Source organism: Aedes aegypti, chromosome 3 (genome assembly GCF_002204515.2).
Source record: "Aedes aegypti strain LVP_AGWG chromosome 3, AaegL5.0 Primary Assembly, whole genome shotgun sequence".
Lineage (NCBI taxonomy): Eukaryota > Metazoa > Arthropoda > Insecta > Diptera > Culicidae > Aedes > Aedes aegypti.
Genome location: NC_035109.1, coordinates 331,666,784 through 331,679,524, shown reverse-complemented (window position 1 = coordinate 331,679,524; position 12,741 = coordinate 331,666,784). Strand labels below are relative to the sequence as shown.

Below are 12,741 nucleotides of genomic sequence, written 5' to 3'. Positions count from 1 at the left end.
TTATGTTAAACAATCGTTTATGGCGTAGAATGCTTTCTTAGCAACCTTTCTATTAGAATTTCTATGAAAATCAAATAACAAAAAAACATCTATCTTAACCGTTCACCATTTGGTGATTTACCCTATTTGAACGTTATTATTGAAGCAAACGGCATGAAAATTTAAAGTTTCTTGTAGGTTTTACAATAGAAAAAGTTTTGAATGTGATCAAATATTTATATTTCTGCTCAAACATGCTCACTGAACTCGTAAACTCCAGTTTAAGCCAAAAAACTGCATGTTATCACTTTGCTGTTTGATTCATATGCAAACAAGTTAAAAATTTAACGAGAGAAAACTGGTCTAGATCAGTTACAAGTTATCTAGATCAATACCAAAACTAACGAAATGTAGTGTGAATTATTCTAAAGTACTAAGTCGAAAATTCCCAACCACGAACATGCATATCCATAGCACTAGAGGTTTTATGTGTCGGAATAAGCGACCTTCCTATATATGTCTCCTTGGGGATGCTCCAAATATGTTTTCAAAATAAGTTGACTCTCTGTAACTCGATATTCAAGGGACCATTGACTTATATAATTATCGAGTTAAAGTTAAATATATCGACACAAAAAACATAAAATTGCAGGAATGTGTTTCTTTATTTTCAATACATATATGCTCACTTGCTTTCTTACAGTAATATTATTTTGTCGATGGTATTTTATTTGGAAAATCACGTTATTTTTACTGACAATATATTATTTTATGTTTATGTTTTTCAACTTATAAGAAAGATTTAAAAAAAATCGAGTTTTGGAGAGAAATTTACATCTCAGGTGACATCGACTAGTGGAGTTATCGAGTTATAGAAATATTGATGTTTGGAGAGCACGATATAAGGATATTTGAAAGGACTGAACAATCCATTGAGTTATTGAATATCGAGTTGTGGAGAGTCGACTGTCATTGTATTATTTTTTTCATTATTCACGATTATTCGAATCTGTGCAACAACTAATAACGAATAACAACTTTTTCGGTAATAAATTACAAGATTCTCATGCAGTTTCAGTTAACAAAAAATAAATTGTATTGGTTTAATTGTTCCAGGGAAAATTTGAACATCTCCATTAACTTTTTTTTTTTCGAACCGTACAAAACTTGAGGATATGGACATGAGATCCTATCCATTCCATTCCATTTTAATGATTTTGAACTCGCGGCTTCGGGTTACTTTTTTTTTATCGCGGAGCTCCAAGTGTTAATAATATAAAAAAATGTTGCTTGCAATTAAATTTAATATTAATTTTAATTTTAATACCGACTACCGCAATACTGGGAAAATTACCCTACTGGTGGCCAGCCAGCGAGCAGGATAACGAACTGCGGTGGGTTGAGGGCTTCCGCATTAACAGCAATGAGTGAAAAAACAAATCTCAATGGAATGGGGTTGAAGGTAGAAAGAGGTGGGGAGAGGGGGGCCAAGATAGGTTCGGAAGCTATGGGGATTGATGGGGCTGCGAAAATAAAAACACACTCAGGCGGGGCAAAAAGGACGACCGAAAGGACGACGACGGTTGCTAGTACTATTTCTGAACTAGGTCTTGTCGCTCTAGGCTAGGGCTGGTTGTAGATGTTTGATTGCTAGGGTGTACCGGAATTGGAAACCCGTTATAATTCCGGTGAAATCACTCTGCGTGTGATTCAATCGCAGGTAATGTGGTTGTGAATGACGGAAATAGAACAGTCTCTTCTTTCTTTCGTTATGTCCCCACTAAGACAGAGATTTCTTTACAGCTTAATATTCTTAAGAGCACTTCTTAAGATACACGTTTACTTGGTTTTATTATGTGTTGTATTGGTTAAGGTCCAAAATATGTCATTTTTTTGAGTTAATGTCACAACTCAGGTTTGGGGTGAATTATGTCTTCTGTGTACCTTCCGAAATGTCAGATAGGAACAATCCTAGTGTCATCATTGCAGATAAGCCGTTATGAAACTACTAGCGAGACATGATATTCGGGTTAAGCTTATTACGTCGATACAAGCAAATCAAAAACAAGTGTTTTGATTGCATAAGCAATTTGGTAACACCCTAGTTCATATGTAGATAGACCTATATCGACACGAAGCAAAGACAGTGGACTGGTGACGATTACGGTAACAAAGCAGATTGATACTCGTGCACTTGGAGTTTTTGATTCTGCTTTTCGATTGCTTTAGTGTTAGTATTCAGGTTTGGAGTATCTACATAGTGGAAGGAGGCTATTTTGGATCATCGTCGTTCTTTGATGCGCCATATTGAGCGGGGGATTCAGTCATATTTAAAACAAGAATCAGGATATGAGGGTGAGTTCAATATCATAATGTAGGAACGGGTAGGCAAATAGTGAATAACAGTTTTTTTATAGCTGAACAAAATAAGGTCTCTGAGATATACGTTTAAAGTCTACTGTGGCACACAATAATTGGATGAAAGTGCATCAATACTGCCAAAGTAATTTCCATCTGGATATCCTAGTGGATATCTTATGTTTGCATTCAAGAAGTCTAAATCGAACATACATGCATAGATACGTAAACATATTCCGAAAAGCTCCGTATCCTTTCGCTTTCACGTGACAAGTTACGTTTCGATTCCAAGAAGTCTAGAAGATCCAAAAATTCTTTCAAACACTTGCTCAAGTAATCCGACGTCACTTTACAACACTTTCCTCGAATCCAACTTCCATTGGCAACCACCATAAGCTCGGAATCAGACGACAGTAGAGTCAGCTATACGGTGACGACAACAAGTCTACCTCGTCTTGGTCCGTCTCAAGCAGGGCAATAGAACGTGAGTCGGAAAAATTGCCACCCCAATTTCCCTTCCCACTTCTTCGAGTCACTACAGTGTACGTAGAACCGAGCACTGCATTTCCTCGGGCATATTTTCTCCATTTTGCATGGCATGGTTATGTCGTCGTCATCGACTGCCTTTTTCAATATTGCAACCTCCCGTCCAGTGTGTCTGTGTGGAATGCGACTTTTCACCGTTTTGCGATTCCGATTCGACCGATTTAGATGATTGAGCGGAAAGTGGAGATGGGTGGAGTACGGCGTGAATCGGGATCATGGAACGACTAGGAAATGTTTACGTAATTTTATTACAGAAAAGTTTTGTCGGTTTTCGGTATGACGAAGTTGTAGGTATAAGGGTGGATTTTTGCGACGTGTGGTTGAACTCTTTGGTTGTGCCGCAGTCAGGTTTGTTTTTTTTTTGTGAATCTGTGTCTGTGTTCTATAATGAGCTAGAAATGGAACGTGTGCCCCCGTAGAAATAGGGAAGTGATGGAAATTGAGTTAGAAGGCGAGAGTTTTGCTAACTTTTTGGCTTATATTTGGAATGGGATTTGCCAAATCGTGGCAATAAAATGGTTGTGATGATCTTTTGAAGTGATTCAAGAACTTTTGCATGAAACCTTATGGTTGAATTACAATGAGTCCTACTGGATGAATTTCCCTTAAAATGTGAAAGATTATTGTTGAGATTGGACCAAAACTATTTAAAATGTACGGATTGGATTTGTTATTATTATTATTAATATCTTTATTAACGAGATTTGCAGCCCGAGGATGGCTCATCTCGCTCGGTATGTACAAATTGGGTGGGTAGTAGGTATTCGCATAAATTTAATTGTTACATACGGAAAAATGTCAATCCAAATCCAATCAGTTCAAAAAGCAGTGCATCTTGCGTTGGTGCATACCTGGAAGTAGAAAAAAAAACATGTTTAATAAAAGTGATAATAAATAATGTCGTCATATTTGAAATAAGCATATTTGGAGTCATCCTTAGCCATGTATTTAGAGTCCCCGGCTTCATAGTAAAGCCAGGCTGGAGGTATCTGTGCTCGATTCCCGGTCGGGTCAGGATCTTTTCGTAATATAAATTTCCTTGACTTCTATGCACCAGGATTATTTGCATTATGTTCCCACTGGGACAGAGCCTGCTTCTCAGCTTAGTGTTCAAGGAGCACTTCCAGCGTTATTAATTGAGAGCTTTCTTTGCCAAAGTTGCCATTTTCGCATTTGTATACAGTGTGTCAAGTAGAATGATACTCTATGCCCAGGAATGATAAGGAACTTTATTTTTACAAAAAGACCGACCAGGAATCGAACCCAGACACCTTCAGCATGGCTTTGTATAATAGCCGCGTACTCTAATCACTCGGCTTAGAAAGACCCGTACTGTAAGTACGTAATGATACAACTCGACATTTCACATCTTCACTGTATCATTCATTATATTGGCTCCAATAAAACGCCATTTACCTTTTAAAAAATCTCTCATACACATTCACTCAAAATAAGAAAAATTCACAAGAAAACCCAGAAAATTGCATGACATTGATTCGGTAAGATTTTTGAGCCAACATTGATCATAATCCAGCAACGGATTCGATAAGAATTTTGTACAGGATTCCAACCAAATCCCATTCAGGATTCAGTCAGAATTCTGTTCAGGTTTATACCAAATAAACACATCCTGGAGGAAAATCAGAAATAATTACTGTAGAAATCTTAGCAGAGACATCCGTAAAAAACCTAAAAAAAAAACAAGAATTAAAGTGAATTTTGATGGATTTCAATCAAAAATACTTAGAGCCCCCCTCCTCCCTCGTGGTCGCTCACAGTCAATACAAACATTTTAAAATTTTCGTATGGAGCGGTTCCACAGAAAATGACGACTTTTTTCCCAAATTTCATTTTTATATTTTTTGATTTGGATGAAATTTTGCACATGCTTTCTTTATGCCCAAAAATGCCTTTTTGCATCATCGGCTCGCCATTTTGACTCTAGCCTTACTTTTGAGAAAGGCCTAAGAAAAAAAATCCTTAATAATTTTCAAAAAAATATAACTTAGAAACGGTTTGTCCGATCAGTTTGGTGCCTTGCGCAAAGTTTTAGGTTATTGTTGGGACTATCTGTAAAAAAACATACACTGTAAAAAAAATGTTGTATTTTTTTATATATCGAAAATAAAGCTTAAAAATCAATTTTCTCAAAAATCGTATTTTTTATTTTTTTTATTTTTTTTATTTTTTTATATGTTAAAGTAGACAAAAAATGAAGTCTTTTGCACAGTGGGTCAAGATGGAGAAATCATGGACAAAAAAGTTATGATTTTTTGAAAATAGGTGAATTTTTGAAAATGGTCATAATAAACTTTTTAAATATTTTTAAACTCGATTTTATGAAAGTACGCAAAATTTACAACAAAAAAGTTATACAGAAAAATCAGGCTTACTTTTACCGTTTTAAGGATACAGCGATTTTAATACAAAATTATGATATAATTTTCAATTTTCGGTCATTATAATATAACTTAGAAACGGTTTGTCCGATCAGTTTGGAGTCTTCCGCAAAGTTTTAAGTTATTGTTGGGACTATCTGGAAAAAAAATATACACTGTAAAAAAAAATGTTGTAATTTTTTATATGTATCGAAAATAACGCTTAAAAATCAATTTTCTCAAAAATCGTATTTATATTTTTTTTTATATGTTAATGTAGACAAAAAATGAAATATTTTGCACAGTGGGTCAAGATGGAGAAATCATGGACTTTTGTTATGTTAAGTTATGATTTTTTTAAAAAAGGTTGATTTTTCAATATGGTCTAAATAAACTTTTTGAATGCTTTTCGACCCGATTTTATGAAAGTACGCAAAATTTTCAACAAAAAAGGTATATGAGAAAATTTTGCTAACTGCTACCGAAACATTTGAAAAGTTTATTATGACCATTTTCAACAAATTCACCTTTTTTATTAAAAATCATAACTTTTTTGTCCATAATTTCTCCATCTTGACCCACTGTGCAAAAGACTTCATTTTTTGTCTACTTTAACATATAAAAAAATCATAAATACGATTTTTGAGAAAATTGATTTTTAAGCGTTATTTTCGATGTATAAAAAATTACAACATTTTTTTTACAGTGTATATTTTTTTCCAGATAGTCCCAATAATAACCTAAAACTTTGCGGAAGACACCAAACTGATCGGACAAACCGTTTCTAAGTTACATTATAATGACCAATAATTGAAAATTATATCATAATTTTGTATTAAAATCGCTGTATCTTTAAAACGGTAAAAGTTAGCCTGATTTTTTCGTATACCTTTTTTGTTGTAAATTTTTCGTTCTTTCATAAAATCGAGTTGAAAAATATTTCAAAAGTTTATTATGATCATTTTCAAAAATTCACCTATTTTCAAAAAATCATAACTTTTTTGTCCATGATTTCTTCATCTTGACCCACTGTGCAAAAGACTTCATTTTTTGTCTACTTTAACATATAAAAAAATAAAAATAAATCATAAATACGATTTTTGAGAAAAATGATTTTTAAGCTTTATTTTCGATATATAAAAAATTACAACATTTTTTTTACAGTGCATATTTTTTCCAGATAGTCCCAACAATAACCTAAAACTTTGCGGAAGGCACCAAACTGATCGGACAAACCGTTTCAAAGTTATGATTTTTGAAAATTATTAAGGATTATTTTCTTAGGCCCTTCTCAAAAGTAAAGCTAGAGTCAAAATGGCGAGCCGATGGTGCAAAAAGGCATTTTTGGGCATAAAGAAAGCATGTGCAAAATTTCATCCAAATCAAAAAATACAAAAGTAAACCGACATTCGAATTCAAATGGAACCGCTCTATGAACAAACACAATTTTTTTTAAATTTGTATGGATTGTGGTCATTGGCCCTTCCCTATAAATGAACATGTGGTAACGGACGACCCCATTTATAGAGACTGCAGTAGTTTTTTGGAACAATACTCGATGAATTGAAAAATTGTTCCAAACTAAGCTTTGTAAACATTTTGATAAGTTGTACTATACCCAAGTAGCACGCGTAACATCTTCCAGAGATATGCTTTTCAAAATTGGTTTCAATTGCGTATCAAGAAAAGCATCTGTAACTTACCTGGTTCTAGTTTGGTTGCATATCAATATCAAGACTCATAAAGTTTCATTGCCGTTCCAATGAACATACATTTCACTCCTTGTATGACGTTCAACATTTTTGAAACGATAAGATTTGCTGCAAATATCCTTTGCAAATAGCAATAAAATCAAATTTATCAAGATGTTTCCAGCAACTTTTCAAACAAACTCTTGGAACTTCTTCCAAAATGCCAGTTTTAATGTTATGTTTCACATTACTTTCATTTAAAGCTTTCGCAACTTGCATTTCATTTCCGTTCCCATACCCACAACTCAAGAAGATTCATCCCAGTTGCGAGAAAGTTGCACTGAACTTCGTGTATGACAGATGGAAGTTTGTTTATTTCAATCCAGTTGCACTTTACGTATCATCTAACAAGGAAAACTTGGTCTAGCAACAGTTTGTTTAAAAAATGTTTCTCATGTGTTGCACGGAAGTTTTTGCGAAAAGTTTAGATTATTTCAGGCGTGGCCTAATTCCGCCAGTAATGAACTTGTATTCCGAAGGGTGCAGTAAAGTTATAAGCAACAAGCTTTGATTAATGGGCCACGTGGTCGCTTTTATAGTGCATTTGCGAAGCAATTGTTCGAAGAACTGGTGGAGTAGTGAGTAGAGAAGAAGATTGGTGATCTTGAGGTCAAAAGTTCGATTCTCGTTTATATTTTTGTTTTAATTTTTTTCTTTTAAGTATTTTGCAACAAATGAACAATTTTGATATGACTTAAATATGTTACAAACAGACTCCGGCTCTTGCGCTTTTTGCGTTGCTGTTCAGTGCAATTGCAAGTCATATTTGCAATAATTGACAACTCTGATTAGTTTCAAGAGATAATTTTATTTTTGAGTTGAAACAAACTGTGCTACTTGGGTAGGGTGTCGCATCCTATTCTTGGCACTTTTGATTCACTTCGACAGTAGGGTATTTTGAAAGTTAAAATGCTCATTTTTGACCAAAATATAGCGAACTACTGAAACGCGGGGGGGGGGGGGGTCAGCTAGAAAATCAGAAGGGGAGCAAAAGTTCTTGTGTGTGAAAAATTGAAAACAACATTATGAGTCGTAGTAAAATATACTCTTTTTATTGGAATTCATTTAATCAGCACGGATCAGATAAAAAGTGACCCGGAAAAGAACGAACCATTTTTTTTCCTCTATTCTACTTCGTTCGTTTCTCGGCTTTATTATAACGCTTGGCACGTACATTGCTTTGCGCGCCACGCCCCACCCGTAAGCAAAGTGTTTTCTGGTGCACCGTGCTCTCTGCGCCCTCAGCATAGACAGACAAATTTGCCCCGCCCAGTACACAGGAAGATAGAGATAGAGAGAAAAAGTGCCCACTGGAATGGCAAGCACATTTTTTTGCTTTTTCCTTAGAGGCCCAAACGCAATGATAGCGGAACGGCAACGGAAAGCGGAACCGATTCGCCATCGTCCTTACTGTGCCGTCAACGAACGAAAGTGATCCAAATCACAGTCGACAAGCATGCTATAGTTCATGCTGGCGAACCGGTTCCGCTTTCCGTTGCCGTTCCGCAATCATTGCGTTTGGGCCTTAAGGTGATTATGGAACGAAGCCAAATCTCAAATTTTCAAGAGCACAAGACTTGGGAACCAAACAGCGCTCCGCGTTGAAAATTTATCCCATTGGACACCACCACCAAGCAAGCAATTTGATTGGTTTTCAACGTGAACTGTTGTCAGATTCTCCAGTCTTGTGCACGTAAAAATTCAAAGTTTGGCTTCGTTTTATAATCACCTTAAGGAAAGGGGAAATAGGCCGAGTGTAGAGTGAGCTTTTGGGGAAGAATGTACGAAGAATGAGAGAGAGAAAGATACGAAAGGAACGACGTATGTCGCGTAACAAGGAGTGAACCGCTCTTTTTCCGTTCGCTCGGTTCAGTTCGCTCTTCTTTTGCAATCCGCTGAGTCACTGAACCGTTCGGAAAATCCGGTTCGGAGTCATTCGGACTTAGCTTAGCTTAGCTTAGACTGACTACACATATCAATGGTTGCTATTCCGTGATTGACCGAAGTCAGTGAAAATGCACAAAGAATCAACTAGAAGTTCGGCTGGGATTGGCCATAATCTTCTTCAGTGTGCATAATTCAGTGCCTCTATTTATACAGGGTCAATAACGGCGCCGGCCACGTCCTTGCAGTCAGGTGGGATTGGGGGAAGGAATGTTAGTGTGTAACCTTTGCTTTTTGGAGACCGTGTTTGCCTCTGCATCTCCACAAAGGCTACTGGGAGGGATGTTTGTTAATGGGGAGGATCGTTGGGTCATAGGATTCACTTTGATAAGCGATTAGACCATGATAAACAATGATTTGTGAGATATATACATACTTATACGTAAATATAATATTTTCATTTGATATGAACAATTTCTATGTAGAGGAAAATAATGCCGACACTTGAGGTGACGAACCATTCAAAGTTTGTTGAACAAATACCTAAATGTAACATTCCTACAGCTGTCAGGACGAAAGCATGTGTTATTATATTTTACTCATTTGAAAAGAAACAAAAAACTCGATTGGTTGGGACATCATAGAACACTCTTATTATTATGCCGACACTTACAGTGGCGAACCATCCAAAGTTTGTTGAATAAAGTGAACCTTTCGCAAGTCTACACTTGTAGTGTCGAACCATTCAAAGTTTTTTTTAATTACAAAAATAAAGGTATATAAAAGGTGTTCTGAAAAAAAAAAATGTTAAACATAAATAAATCATGAATCAGAGTTTGTGTCGACACTCACAGTGACGAACCATCCATAGTTTGTTGATAAATCATATATTTTATAGATTAGAAATAGTAGCATGAAACGAGCTCACCAATTGATCCGTTATCCTTGACTGAGCAGCCACAATCCACTTTCGGCTTCACTCGTTTGCTCGGCTATAAAAAAGCACTCAGGAAAAAAAATAAGCGCGCGACCCAAAAAGAATAAAAAAAAACTGTTCGGGCTTTCTTGACGCACTGCCCAGGAGCAAGCGTCAAGGTCGAAGGATCAAACAGAACTAACCGATCGCGGCACTTTTTCAGTTACTCCAACCGAACTCACCGATCACGCCACTTTTTCACTTACGAGACCGACGCGCGACATGTTTGATCCTGCCCTCGTCGCTTGCCCCGGGAAAAGCAAGTGTCAAGGTCGAAAGATCAAACAGAACTAACCGATCGCGGCACTTTTTCACTTACGAGACCGACGCGCGACATGTTTGATCCTGCCCTCGTCGCTCGCCCCGGCAAAAGCAAGTGTCAAGGTCGAAAGATCAAACAGAACTAACTCCCGGTTCGGAGTCATTCGGACTCATACAAAAAGGTGACAAGGATGGGGGGTCGAAAATTATCGAGACAAAATTTGTGTACCATCTCTAAGAGTTTCCGATGATCTGGGTAATTTATTGTTACAAATGTTTGTTTTGCAAAGTTAAACTATAGGTGAAACAAAATATATATATTTGTGGTCTTCTTACAGGGAAATTTTTATTGTTGGTATTCGATTTTTCACGTACAACTTTATCGACACTACTCATTTCTAAAAAACGGAAGGAAAAATCTGAGCTCTTCTGAATTTGAGAAAAAAAATCACCTCTTTCAGCTCGTGTTGCAGTGAAAAAAAGTGATAAAATGATTTGGAATCGTCGACTCCCATAGTAATCCAGTCACATAGAGTGACAACTGTCGAAAAACTCGAGTGACAGAGACGAGTCGAGCGAGTTTCTCGGTCGACAGTGAGTCATTTTGATCGACTCGATCTATGACATATGCCCCTAGAAAAGATGAAAAAGTGTCCACAGGATGCTGAAACAGTTATAAATATAGCAAACTCACCAAGGGCAAAAAGCCACTCAAATAAAGATGAAAAATATCCAAAACATATTTAACAATTTCGGAAATAGGTGGCTGTAAAATTAATGAAACATTTACATATCTGAATAAAATTAGAAAAACAGGAAGTGGAAACTGATTCAGAAGACAGTGGATTCCCGAAGATTCACATGCCGAAAAAAGAAATGCGAGAAATCATTCGACCGACGAATCCCGCACTCGTTAACTGGCGAAATGGTTAGTCAATGAATTTCAAAGGTTGGCCAATCGTTACCCGTTCTGTAGCGTAGTTGGTTAACGCGCCCAGTCTAGCGTATTTGGAGTCGTGGGATCGAAGCCCACCAGAACGATTCTATTGATTTTTCACAATTTTACATCTCAATTTGTCCAAATTGACTTTTATGTCTACGACCTTCAGGTATTTTCAAGTATAACTCAGCTTATGATATGTTCGACCTTAGAGTAAAGTGGGGCAAAAGTTCGAGTGGGGTAAGAGTTTTTTTTTGAGATTTCTCGCTCAAATCAAATCAAAACTTAGATATGTCATGGTGGTTCGGATGCTATTCAAGTAAGAGACTTTCACTCCAAATATCATAAAAATCGATCGAGATTTGGAAAAGTTATGGCTATTTGTTGTTTTTCGACGTAAATATTGTAATATTTGGTCAAACTTTCGATGCATGGAACCAAATGAAGATAACATATTTTTCAAAATTTTATGTAAGGGCGTTTCTAGGCCTATCATAAGGATGCTTTGACGTGTATTAGTTTTTCCATAAATAGTTGGAATCAATTTTTGGCCCATTGCGGGGCAAAAGTTCAAATCTGCGGGGCAAAAGTTCGACCCATGTATAAACCCACGGAAAATTTTTCAAATTTCCTGAAATCTACATATTATCTTCAAATTTAGCGAAATTTGCCTGATCGTGCGAAAAATGTCACAAAAATTTTACATTTTCACTTAGTTTTGCGAAAAACTGCTATTTTTTGGGTGTATTATAATTAACCCTGTTTTGGGCATTTTTTGATGAAAATTTAGTGTGTATTTTTCGGCAAACATAAGTTTACGGCTGGTATAAAGTATGCCTGACATAAAAGTACTGATATTTTGTGTTTTAGCCAACGAACTTTTGCCCCACACTAGATTCGAACTTTTGCCCCACCGGTGGGGCAAAAGTTCGTTTAAGACAATCAATTTTGAAACTGTTATAACTAAAAATGGGTAAATATTTTGACACAAGTTTGTTCAGCAAAGTTATAGCCAATATGTTGAAGGTTCGCTGTATGGTATTTGTTTTGTTTCATCTGCTATTATTTTCCTGGAAACTTTGATTATACCACTAAGGTCGAACTTTTGCCCCACCTTACTCTATGGAGGATGATGAAACTCAGTTTTTAAGAGTTTCATACACACGGTGTCGAAATCTTCATCGAAATTGCTTTTTCATGTACATTGGATATTTTCTTTACGAAAACCTTAAATTATTTTTTGCAAAGAATTTGTTATTGTCGGTGCAAATTATCCTAAAACAACCTTTAAAGTTGAAGAAAACTAATTTTCCTCGACATAATATTAAAAAATCTAAAATACTTGCAACATCGAATAATCGAACTTTTGACACAGTGATACCGAATTAGGGATATTTCGCGAGTTTTATTAAAATGGGTAACCAATTCAGACATATTATTGAAGGCCTAAAAAAAAAATATTTTGTTACAGAAACTCGCTCAGTCGATCGAACTAACAACAAAACTGAAAAAATTCCTAACGATATAAATTCTGCCGTTTTTAGGCAAAGAATTTTCAGATATTTGATAAAACCCAAATCAAGATTCATATAGATGCCTAATTGTCACAGTTTATCCTTGAAATAAAAAAAGCTCAATAAAATAAAATAATAAAATGATTTGTGTGCT

At 35.9% G+C, this 12,741-nt stretch overlaps 1 protein-coding gene across 5 annotated transcripts in view; it reads right to left on the bottom strand.

Moving 5' to 3' along the window:
* LOC5567245 (IQ motif and SEC7 domain-containing protein 1) overlaps positions 1-12,741 on the bottom strand; it is a 645,474-nt gene that overhangs the window by 491,030 nt on the left and 141,703 nt on the right. The gene's annotated exons all lie outside the window — the stretch shown is intronic.